At 35.8% G+C, this 13,258-nt stretch overlaps 1 pseudogene; it reads right to left on the bottom strand.

Moving 5' to 3' along the window:
- Positions 1–9,402: 9,402 nt before the first annotated feature.
- On the bottom strand, positions 9,403–9,497 carry LOC112481115 (annotated as a pseudogene).
- Between the last annotated feature and the right edge of the window lie 3,761 nt (positions 9,498–13,258).

Genomic DNA, 13,258 nt, shown 5'->3' with positions numbered 1-13,258 from the left:
TCATAATATTATAACATTTTAATTTAAATTTATAGCAGCGTAACTTCAATAACATATAAAAACTCCACTCCTGTTTAGCTTCATCCCCATTCTTTTCAGTTATCGATGTCACAAAATCACATTATGTGTCCTAAACCATAAACTAATGTTATTTATAATGCATTAGTCACTTAAATTGTGTAGGAAGCAAAATGTGGAGTTATAAATCAAAGTTATAATAATACTAGCTGTTAGACTAATAATTGTATTATTCTCTTAAATCATGTAGAAAACCAAAACTAGAGTTACAAACCATTTTTACAATAATGCTAGCTTTTTATAATTGCTCACATATTTACACTTACTGAGATTTTTATTTCTTCATATGGCTTTAAGTTACAGTCTAGCGTCCTTTCATTCTGACTTGCATGACTCCCTTTAGCATTTTCTGCAGGGCACTTCTTTAGCTTAGGTTTATCTGGGAATGTCTTAATGTCTCTCTCACTTTTGAAGAAAAGTTTTGCCAGATATGGTATCCTAGTTGACATTTTTTCTTTTAGCACTTTGAATATCGGTACACTGCCTTCTGGCCTTCAAGGTTTCTGATGCGAAGTCTGCTGTTAAACTTACTGAGGATCCCTTGAATGCAATGCATTGCTTCTCTATTGCTCCATTCAGGATTCTCTCTTTGTCTTTCAACAGTCTGATCACAATGTGTCTTGGTGTGGGTCTCTTTGAGTTCTTCCTACCTAGAATTTGTTGAGCTTCTTGAATGTTTATATTCACGTCTTTCATTAAGCTTGGGACATTTTTCAGCCATTATTTCTTCAAATAATCTCTTCCCTTTTCGTTCTTTCTGAGACTTCCACAATTTGTATGGTGGTTTGCTTACTTATATCATAGTTCCCTTAGGCTCTGTTAATGTTTAATATTTTTCTTTTTATTCCTCATACTTGATAATTTCCATTGTCTAATCTTTAAGTCTGTTGATTCCTTTTTCTTCAGCCTGCTCTAACATGCCTTTGAGAATTTCTTTTCTGTTATTGTAGTTTTTAGTTCTAGAATTTGTTTTTTCTTTAGATTTTCTATCTCCTTATTGATATTTTGACTTTATTTTCTTGACATTCTCCCTGTCTTTTAGTTCTCTGAGCATCTTTAAGACAGTTTTTAAAAAGTCTTAGTAAAGTATGTCCACCATCTGGTTTTTCACTCTTGATTTTTTTTTTTTTTTTTAGTTTGGGCCAAACATTCCTGTTTCTTTGTATGTTTTGTGATTTGTTGTTGTTGAAAACATGGACATTTAATCTAATGGTAAGCTCTGGAAATCAGATTTTCTCACTTCCCTAAAGTTTGTTGGCTTTTGGTTTTGTTTTATTTTGGTTTTTAAAAAATTGTTGTAGGCTGTCTCTTCCAAAGATGAGCTTGAGGTGTACACTCAAGATTTTCTCAGGTCTTTTTTGAACCTGTGCCTTTCCCTGGACATGTGTGGTAACTTTCTAATGTCTCCCTGTATATAGCTGCTTTTGAATGTCCTGGCTCCCAAAATGGAGAAAAGAGAAAATTGAAGGGGGTTAGGAAAAGGGGGCCAACCCTTTAAATCTCATAGAAGTGGCTTCAGTCTGAAGGAGAGACGTTTGCAACAGCGGAGGGGAGCAGTACAGTGATGGCTGCCCATTTCTGTTTCTGCACCTCAGTGATCAGACACAGCAATTCATGATCAAGGCACAGATCCCCGATATTTGGAAAACAGGGTTATTATTGTTCACCCTGACTCCCACAATATGTGTACAAGCTGCACCAGAAATGCACGTAGAGCTACCTGCCAAGGGCCTGGGAGCGGTGGGGGATGAATGGCTGCAGCTGAGCTGAGTGTTGAAAATGGACCGAAATTAACCCCAATTTGCCATCCAGTCATTACCCCGGAAGCCACAAACCTTCAATAGACTCCAGGGTTCCAAAATAGTTACATCAGACAGATTCTGCCAGTACAATTGTTGTTTAGGTGGGAAGACAGATTCCTGGTGCTTCTTATCTACTATCTTTGCAGAATTCTCTCTGATTTTTTAAATTGTAATTTTCTATACCAGAGTATATGTATTTCTAAGCCACACTCAGTTGTTAAGAACAAGGCAGGAATGTAAACATGTAAATAAAGTTTAGAATGGATAGGAATTGAAAAGAACGGCCATCTGAAGTGATAATGAAAGGTTATTTCAGTGCCAGCATTACGGCTTGTGGTAGGCAGAATGTCATCCCCGCCTCACCACTGCCATGTTTAATTCTCGGATCCTGTGAAAATATGAGGTTACGTGGTAAAGGAGAATTAAGGCTGCAGATGAAATTAAGGTTGCTAGTCAGATGGCCCTGAGATGAGGAGAGTACCCTGGATTATCCAGGTGGCCTAATGTTGTTAGAAGGGTCTCTATAAATGGAAGAAAGAGACTCAGATGGCAGTGTGGAAGGGATTTGGCCTGATGTTGCTGGATTTGGAGATGGAGGGCTGAGGCCACAAGCCAAGAGGCCACAGGCAGCCTCCAGAAGCTGGAAAAAGGTGAGAAAATGTGTTCTCTTCAGCCTCCAGAAGGAACACAGCCCTGCAACATCTTGATTTTAGCCCAGTGAGACTCACTTCGGACTTCTGATTTCCAGAAATTTTAGATAACTGATTTGTATTGTTGAAGCCACTAAATTTGTGGTAATTTGTTATGACAGCAATAGGAAAATTAGCACATGGATTGAGAGGAAGGGAAGCTGAAGGTGAGGAGGCAAGTACAAATTAAGGTACTGTTATGTAGAGGCAAAAGCAGTGGACATGAATTAGAAGACCAGTTGAGGTTTCCGGTTCTGCCAATTACTTCTACTTGTGTGACTCAGATCAAGTTACTTAACCTTTCTGTGTCTCGATATCTTCATCTATAAAAAGCAATAATAGTAACACCTCACATGGCTGTTGTTAGGATGAATGAGGCAATCTATGTGGGCCCTTAGTACAGTTCCTTTGGTTTAAGCCCTAATATATGTAAGCTGCTGAGGCTGCTAGCACCACTTCTCCCTCAGCTTTAACATAAGTTTCCCTCGCATCCAGTGATTAAGTGTTTACTTATAAAATTATCTGTATACTATACACATATTGAGCCAAAATTCACTTTCCATATGAAGTAATACAGATTAAAATTATGTTCGAATTTTGTATATAACGAAGTTGTATATTATTTAAGAGAACATTCAATTAAACCCACCGTGCTCTAATCACATTTCAGGCTAGGTGGCTCCTGCACAGCAGATGGCAGGCCTTGCCTTACAGAGAGTAAAAACAGACCATTTCAACGGAAGCAGTTATTCTTTAAACCTTGATTGGCAACTGTGGATCCAGGTTAGTAAAATTAAATTTGCTTCTTATTAATCACGATTATCAGGTACCAATGTAGGGTGTCACTCCGTTATTATTAAGTTATTGGACTGATTCATAATATGTAGATCTAAATAATGTTAAATTTGGCTCTAATGTTTGCAATTGTGGATCTTCTCAATGTAAATGTTTTACTTGCTATCCCTTTTAAAAGTCGTTTTGTATTAAATGTGCAATTCATATAATTATACATAATTTCAATTTTTTATTTTAAGATAATTTTGTACTCACGAGAGTTGTGAAAATGGTAAAAAGAGTTTCTATGTACCCTTCACTCAGCTTCCTCCAGCAAATTGACACTGGAACAATGCTAACAATAACTAACTATGGATTTTATTCAGATTTCACAGTTCTTACATGTATTGGTTTATTCTGGTTTTTTTTGCCATTCAGTTCTATGAATTTTTATCAGATATATAGATAAGGGGCAAGATACTGCTCCTTGCCCCTCTTCCTGTCACCAACCTCTGGCAGTGACTGATCTTTCTTCTTTACTATAATTTTGTTATTTAAATTTTACAATATGTAAACTTTTGAGACTGGCTTTTTCATGCAGTGTAATGTGTTTGAGACCCATCCAGGTCAATGTATGTGTTAATAGTGTGTTCCTTTTTATTAATGAGTAGTATTCTTTATATGGCGTTACCACAGTCTGTCCATTCACCTATTGATGGATATTTGGGTTGTTTCCAGTCTTTGGCTCTTACAAATAAACTGCTAGAAACATTCATTTACAGGTTTTTATGTATATAAGCTTCATTTCTCTAAAGTAAATACCCAGTTTTATAGGTTTAAGGGTTGAATAAGATTGTTAATGTTACAATACTTTGTAAATGACGGTGCTCAATTTAAATGTAAGGTATATTACTGAGAGTTAAACAATGGCAAAAAGCTGGAAAAAGCATGGGAAAATAAGTGGTAAGAGTTGGTAACAGATGGGATGTGAAGAGGGAACTGATTTTGCATTTTTCCTTTGGAAAAAATGTTTGTTAGGTAACAGAGGGTGAGATTCTGGGGTAGTGGTTTATATAGTGGAAATGTGGGGTTGAATTAAAAAGGGTGAAATATCTTGGTACATTGGTAGGATGCCAGCCTCTGGAGGATATTCACAGTTAATGGAGAGAATATTAATAAGAAGAAAGATAAACAGAGACTGAAAGAAAGGCAGATTTATTTATTCACATATCCAACAAATATTTACTGGGCCCCTGTGTTTGCCATTTGTTATTCTGGGCTCTAGACACACAAGTGATGTTCACTACTAGACAAGGTTCCTGCATTTATGAAGCTTATATGCTAGAAAGAGTGAAAGGCAATAAAAATGTTAATTATAAGATAATGTCAGGTAGTGATAAATAATATGAACAAATATAAATCAGGGAAAAAAATTAGAGAGAGACTGGAGATGATATTTTAGAATGTATATCCTTCAAGGTGGTGACAGCTTTTGAAGTTTCTGGGGAGCTAAAGTTATAGGAAGATAAAAAGCCAAGAAATTCCAAGAAAATAGAGGATTTGAGGGTAATGTGCAGTTCATTGGGAAAGAGCTTTCCAATACTTTCAGCTGACCCCAGACAACTCCCCATTACAACCCAATGCCTGGAATGGTGCTTAGCACTTAGTAATAAAAGTTAATTGACTGAATGGTTATAGGAAGTGCTGAGCTACCTAAAGTTTCTGGCTCTCTCTGACTTCCACCTGAAAGTGCTAGTCCTGCAGAGTAAAGCTTAGATCACAGTATTCACACATATCACAGAGCAACAAGTTATGGAGTCCACTCACCTGCCATTTTAAGTACTTAAAAATTTTAACAAATATGGTTCTTTGGCAATATTATTGCATGATTAGTACATTCTGTTAGGCCTAGCCTAGATTTTAATTTACTTTGTGTTAAGTTCAATTCCAAAAATATTTTTGTTAATTTAACTGTGTGCTGCACTAGCCTCTAAGGGCACAACAAGGAGTCTGACATAGTCACTGCCTTAACTTAATCAAGCTGATGTGCCCTCTCCGTATTATAAATATGGCAAACCAAGTCTATCTCATCTTAGTTCATCACTGATATTTTTCAGGGTTGGAGGAAATGCAAAATTCTTAGATTAAAAGTCAGAAATCTAAATCATGTCGGTATCGGTCCAAAGTCCCTGTGCTCTGGGACTTTGAAAGGCCAAAACACAAAGCCCTAACTGAGAAGACAGAGCCTAGTGGTTCTTTAACTCCATCTTTAAAAAGTAGAATTTAGGGTTCTTTTAAGCAAGGAGAAGAGGGAAGGGCTGTTTTTGTAAAACTGAAGTGGCAAGGAGAATTTCTGTAATGATTAGCATATCTATGTGCAAGACAAAGTGGAGGCTGTTAGCCTGAAGGCTGTGGAGACATCTTGGGCTCGAACAAGATGGAGTCCGAGAGACCGGGCATTTCACTCTGTTACAATGTCTAAGCTGACAACACATAATATACCTACGAGGCCTTATAGAGTTGGGTAAATGACCCTACAGTGAAGGAAGCAATGCTTCAGAGGGCAGAAATGAGCTGCATGTTGGTTGGCGGTAGGAAATAGTGGGAAGCAATCATTATCTACACCATTACACATTACAAAGCCTGGAAGAATTTTCTTGACAAGGGCGTGGCATTGCAGGGCCTTCCCATTTACTGGTAATCAAAACGTGCTTGCTAGGGTGGTCCAGCACCTTCTTTCTTCTGTGTGCACCAGCACTCTTCCATGGACTCACCACCCAATTCTCCTTTTACTTTGTTTTGCTTTGCCTCGCTCAGTTCAGAGCCTTGCAATATAATGCCTACAGGTTCAGTTTTGTCATCTCTGTAGAAATCGAATGAGCACAGAGGTTATTTGGTTTTAATTATCATTCATTAAAACAATCAATGTAGAGGATTTAGTCATTCAGATGGTTAATGGGGGGACATTTAGGTAATTACAACTGTTGAATGTTCTCTCCTGCTAATTGTTTTTATTGAACAAGATTTATATGTAAGTCTTGAAAAGAAGTGGTTGCAGCTTTGGGTATCACCGACTGACATTTCGGAAAGAAGTGGTGGACTGAGATCTGAGTCCAAAGCCAGGCCCCACTTACTACTCTGTTTCACTGTCTTCATATTCCAAAGGGTAGATGTAAAGTAAATAATCCCTTGAAGCTCAAGGAAAAGATCTGTCAGATTCTGTACATATTTGGATACTTGTGTCTCAAGTAGTCCCCTAAATTAGCACTATTTAATAATTAAGCCATGTACTTAATATCATGTTTTCTTTGATAAATGGCCCTAGCTTATACTTGTGGGTCTCCCTTTCTTAAATATTTGTTCAAAATTATTATTTCAACGAACCAATAATGTTCCAGGTTCTGTAGATGACCTTAGAGATTACAACAGTGAGAGAAACAAAAAATTTTAACTTGTTTCCTGATAGCGGCTATGCTTTTGCTTATTGGAAAAGATTCTTCCATGACTCTAGTGTTTGTGTTATTTTGACTATTACCTGTCCTTTGTCTTGTCAGTGAAAGAACATCCTGCCTAAGAAAAAGTCTTTATAAGAGTATATTTGAGCCAAACTGTGGACAATTGCCGGGAAGCAAAATATCCACAGATTGAGAAAATGCTCTGGAGAATGGCAGTTTTACAGCTTATTTAATACATTAGAATCAAAGGAGGAGAAGTAAGGAAGGTTATGTGAAATCCATTGGTGGTCGATTAGGGAGACGGAAAGAGCAAAGCAGGGAAATCTCTAGGATTAGATAAAAAAGTAAAACAGAGACAAGTACTTCCTTCCCATTGGTGGGTACAGGACAGTTAACATTTATAGCACACAAAGATGATACGTGGGCAGCAAGATAACAATGTGGTCTCCTGCTTTGGTGCCTGTGGTTGTGCCTTTGAAAGGTCTGGAAAAGAAAATTACTCTGACATTTCAAAGGTATGTTATCTTAGATGCACAAAGACAATAGACAATTTCAAAGTTAAATGTTGACCTTTGTCAAGGAAGCTGTAGAACTAGGACGTGACTATCTAGCATGCTTTTAGTTAGGGATTTTACATTCAGACCTCCCAGTGTGGTTACTTTGATCCCTGTTTTGTAAGTTCCACGGGCCTTCCCTGTGTTAGGTTTAAGATGTGGCCCCTTTTATGCCCACAATCTATATTTATCAAACATAAAATGATAACAATGCTCCCCGCCAAAAATACTTAAAAGTACTAAATGATAATAGCTGAGATTGGAAGAATAAATTAAGTATGAAATATGAGTGAGATCATCATAGAAAATAACTCAGAGACTATGATGAAAGAATTGAAAAGACTGATTATTCTTAATTTTTTGTTTTTTATTTTTCAATTACAGTTGACATTCAGTATTACTTTATATCAGTTTCAGGTTTACAGCATAGTGGTTAGACGTTTATATAACTTACAAAGTGATTCCCCCCTGTCCCCTTAAGTCTAGTACCCACCTGGCACCGTACATAGTTATTACATATATATTCTCTATGCTATACTTTACATCCCCATGACTATTTTATTACTACCAATTTGCATTTAAAATCTTTATCTTTTTCAGCCCCCAATCCCTTTCCCATCTGGCAACCATCAGTTTGTTCTCTAAGTCTCTTTCTGTTTTGTTTGTTAATTTTTATTATTTAGATTCCATATATAAGTGAAATCATATGGTATTTGTCTTTCTCTGTTTGACTTATTTCTTTTAGCATAGTACCCTCTAGGTCCAACTATATTGTTGCTAATGGTAAGATTTAATTCTTTTTATGGCTGAGTAATATTTCATTGTATATATGTACCACCTCTTCTTTATTCAGTCTTCTATTGATGAGCACTTAGGTTGCTTCCATATCTTGTAAGTAACGCTGCAATGAATATAGGGGTGCATATATCTTTTCAAATTAATATTTTTGATTTCTTCAGATAAATACCCAGAAGTGGAATTGCTGGGCCATAAGGTAGTTCTATTTTTAATTTTTTGTGGAAGGTCCATACTTTTTTCCATAGTGGCTGCACCAATTTATAATCCTGCCAACAGTGCAGGAGACTTCCCTTTTCTCCACATCCTCACCAACACTTGTTCTTTGATTTATTAATAACGGCCATTCTGATAAGTATGAGGTGGTATCTCCTGGTTTTAATTTGCATTTCTCTGATGATTAGTAACATCGATCAGCTTTTCATATGTCTATTGGCCATCTGTATTTCCTCTTTGGAGAAATGTTTTTTGAGGTCCTCTGCTCATTTTTTCATTGGATTTTTTTTTTTTTGGCATTAAGTTGTATGAGTTCTTTTTAAATTTTGGATATTAACCCCTTATCAGATGTATCATTAGTGAATGTCTTCTCCTATTTGGTAGATTTTTTCATTTTGTTGATGGTTTCTTTTCCTGTGCAAAACTTTTTAGTTTGGTGTAGTCTCATTTATTTTTTTTTCTTTTGTTTCCCTTACCTGAGGAGATTTATATCTAAAAAAAAAAATTACTAAGAGCAATGTCAGAGAGGTTTACTGCCTATGTTTTTTTTCTAGGAGTTTTACGGTTTCAACTCTTTAATCCATTTGGAGTTTATTCTTGTAATGGTGTAAGAAAGTGGTCTAGTTTTATTTTGACTTTTTTTTGCCTGCTGTATATGGTGTAAGAAGGTGGTCTAGTTTTATTTTGATTTTTTTTTGCCTGTATCTATCCAGTTTTCCCAATTCTATTTATTGAAGATACTGTCTTTACTCCATTGTATGTTCTTGCCTCCTTTGTCATAGATTAATTGGCTGTATAGGAATGGGTTTATTTCTGGGCTCTCTGTTCTGTTCCATTGATCTATATGTCTGTTTTTATGCCAGTACCATGCTGTTGTGATTACTATAGCCCTGTAGTATAGTTTGATAAGAGGTAGTATGATGCCTCCAACTTTGTTCTTTCTCAAGACTGCTGTTGTTGTTCAAGGTCTTTTGTGGTTCCATATACATTTTAGGATTATTTGTTTTAGTTCTATGAAAAATGCCATTGGTATTTTTTTTTTAAACAAAAGTTTATTCTTAAATGGTGCTCTACACATTTAGAGAAACTTCTCTAGTAACAAACTATAGAACTGATCCTTGAAAGTATAGTCTTTCAAGTATAGTCAATATACAAGTATTTCGATAAGGATTGCATTGAATCTGTAGATTACTTTGGTTAGTATGGACATTTTAATGATGTTAATTCTTCCTATCCATGAGCACGGTATATTCTTCTATTTATTTGTATCTTCTTCAATTTCTTCTTTCAATGAAAAGCCTGATTATTTTAAAGTCTCCTTTTTATTCTAGACTGCTTCCTTGATCATTAACACCATATCTCTGTATCCCTGTATCAGCAAGTCTTTTCAGTTCTACAACCTAAATATTTTTTGGAAACAGCTCACTTCTCCTTTCTCTCCTGTGAGAGACTTCCTGGAGTGCCCCGCTCTGCCTCCCAAGAAGTAAACTGGTTGATTTAGGTGGTCCAGCAAATCCTTGAACTTGTCTCTATCACACCATATTATAAATATTCGCCATTGATAGCCTTTATTAATCTGTAAATTCTTTAAGAGGAGGCATCATGTCTTATCTATATTTGTGTTCTCATCACCAGCAGAGTGCCTGGCACAAGATAAGTACTTAATAAATGTTTGCTGAATTTAAAAATAAATTTAGTAAACCAAAGAATAGTTTCCTTAAAGCTCACAAGGGGGCAGCAAGGAGTAACATTCTTTTCTGTTGTCTTTTCTAGTTCTAAAGATGTGCGCAAAACTACTCATCTTTAGAACTGGAAACATTAGGTTAGTTGAATCAACTGTTCTTCTTCGAAGGCTCAAACATTTCTTTAGAGAAGAATTTCATTTCACACATTGGAACTCTGATAGCTGCCTCACTTCCAGGCTTTTAAAATGTCTTGGAAGCATATCGTCTGTTGGCCATCCTCACAAACATATGTATTTGGCCATAGTTCTGTGTTTAGTTGCCTTAACAGACTTACTTAAGATTATATAAAGTAATATACTGCCTTAATGGAATTTTCTGAGCGTAATTTTTGTTTGACTTCTTGATTTCACACACAATCACATAATTATACCACTCTAATTATTTAGTACCATCTCCCCATTTCTAGAGATGAAGAAACGGAAGCCTAAAGAGATTAAAGGGTTTGCTTTTGTTCACACAGCAAGTTAGCAATTGTACTGGAACCAGACTTCCAATCTTCTGATCCTGACTTTGATACTTCCTTTTATTGTCTGAAAGCGAGGACTCAGCAGATGCTTTGATTGGAAGCAAAAGTATAATTCAGGGTACATAGACTTTAGTAACCAATTCCTTCTAGACAAATGAATATTTACATTTCAGCCTCAATGAATTTTAGTTTTAGCATTTAACTATATGGAACAAGGGTTTGTACATATTCTTTATTGAATAAGGAAAAAACAATCTCACAATTCTGAAACAATACAATTCCCATTATAGGGGAGGAAAAGAGTTTTCCTTGACCCTCTTTCGTCCCCGGCTGGGTCTGAAAATTAAACTGACAAAGAGAGATTAACAGGAGAAAAGCATACACGTTTTACTGAATTTTTACATGTACATGGGAGCCTTCACAAGAGAGTGAAGACCCAAAGAAGTGACCAGAGAAGAAAGGTTTTATACTTTTTAAACAAACAATAAATTTGTGAAGAATTGACAAGATAAAGAGGTTTGGGCATACAAGTAGTAAATGGTAAAGAAGTAACTAAGAAGACAAGGGTTAATTTACGAAGGTTTATGCAGCCTTCTTAGCCCCAAATACATCTCTGGTGATGAGAATGTCTTCTTTCCTCCAGGTACAAGGAGAGCACCTTTCACATGGGAGTTTTATGACCTGTTTTAGGGAAGAAGGGCAGGGGGTGGAGGTCAGAGTGAACTTCCTACTCCAGCTGTTTTTTAAATTCCTTCAGCTTAAGATATTTAATATCCCAAGGTGCCATATTTCAGGGGTAGCATGTCCTGAACCCCATCATCACTGAAATAGATATTTTTAAATATCTTTGGTGAAAGGAATTTTTATTTATTAATTTTGTGGGGACACAAATTAACTAACTTCAAAGGAATTTTTTGTTCTCAAATAACCAGACCTCTGTTCTCCAGAAAAGGATATACTTTTCAAGTGATTTAATATGAATTTTTCTGAATATGAAAGTTAAAAATGCTCTTTTACTAAAAATCTGAACATTAGAGCCACATGCAATATGGACATTGACAATATACCATGTCTGTCACCTTCAGAGGTAATTATTATCAATTCTTTAGTATATCCCTCCAGGTTTTTTTTTCTATGTACATACTAATATTATTGCTTTTCCCATAAAAAATGAGATCATGTTATTCATATTTTTAAATTGTGGTAGGATTCATGTAACATAAAATTTACCATTTTAATCATTTTAGATTATTCAATTTCACGACTTTTACTGTATTTACAATGTGTGCAATCATCACCGCTATCTAATTCAGGAACATTTTCATTACCCTGTAAAGGACACTTGTGTCATATCGTTACTGGACCAAACCAGTCCAAGTGCTCAGTAGTTGCCAGCCAAACAACAACTCCAGGATGACTTTATGAGAAGAAATGTTATTGTAAGCCGGTAAGCAAGGACACACCACGATCACTCCCGGGGTGGTGTGCCCCTGAACAAAGCATCTAATCCATCTTTATTAGGGGAACTCATGCATAAATATTGAGACTTCCTTACTGTATGTATAGATGGGGACCTTCTAGTGCACAGGCAGATAGAAAACGTGGCTATACGTACATTGCATGTTAAAAAATGGCCGAAAAAAATCTCTGTGATTATAATGAGGAAAGTTCATGAGGAGGTCACTGGAGGGTCCTTTAGGCTGCTCCAGTCCATCTCAGGTGGTTCACCCCCTGAACCAGCAAAACATCCTAGGCTTGTCTCTGAAAAACAGTTTTGGCAATCAACATCGGGGATTGCATAGGTATGGATAAACTCTGAATAAATCTTGGTCTTTCTGTGAGACTTACAGCAAATTACAGGACAGCATTACATAAACTTTGTAAATTTTAGAGTGATCTAAATGGGTTTATAGGTTAATCAAGGCAAAATTATAAACTCTAAACAAGGTTAATCTATGCTAGGCTACGTGTGTAGGTTAGGTTATACTATTCATACTGTTTTGCAAGTTGCTTAATTACTTAATGCTGTGTAAATGTCTTATTCTTTTTACTAGCTTTATAGTATTCCATTATAAGTACCATAGTTATTTAACCAACCTTAATTAATGGACAGTTGGGTTATTCTAGTTTTTTAAAATATTATAAATAAAGCTGTACTGAACACCTTTAAACACTTGCGCACTTCTGTGAGACAAGTGATTAAAAATAGAAATGTTGAGTCAAAGGAGATGAACGTTAAAAATGTAATCAAAATTGCTATATTTCCCTCCAAAAGACTGTACTAATTAATAATTCTAATAAGAATGTTTCCCCATTTATGTTTTCTCTTTCCTACCCTCTTGCCAAAACTAAGTATCATCAATTTTTACATCTTTGCCAATCTAATAGGTAAAAATGATCACGTTGTTGTTTTAATTTTTATCCGATTGATTATAAGGGAAGCTGAGCAGCTTTTAATGTTCATTAGCTTATTTTTTTCTTCTCGGTGACTTGCCTGTTCATGCTCTTTGCCCATAGTTCTACTGAGGTTTTTTTCTTTTTCTTATTGATTTTTAGGTAGTTAAGAAGAAATTTTAGTTATGAAAGATCTCTTGGGTTTTCATTTTAAACAAACTTTTTTCTTTCCCTGTCCTGGATACATGTTCTCTGATTCATCTGTGTTAAGAGCTTCTAGGCCATTTAGT

Source organism: Pteropus alecto, unplaced genomic scaffold (genome assembly GCF_000325575.1).
Source record: "Pteropus alecto unplaced genomic scaffold, ASM32557v1 scaffold104, whole genome shotgun sequence".
Lineage (NCBI taxonomy): Eukaryota > Metazoa > Chordata > Mammalia > Chiroptera > Pteropodidae > Pteropus > Pteropus alecto.
Note: the sequence above shows the minus strand (reverse complement) of the source record. Positions and strands in the feature narration are given on the sequence as shown.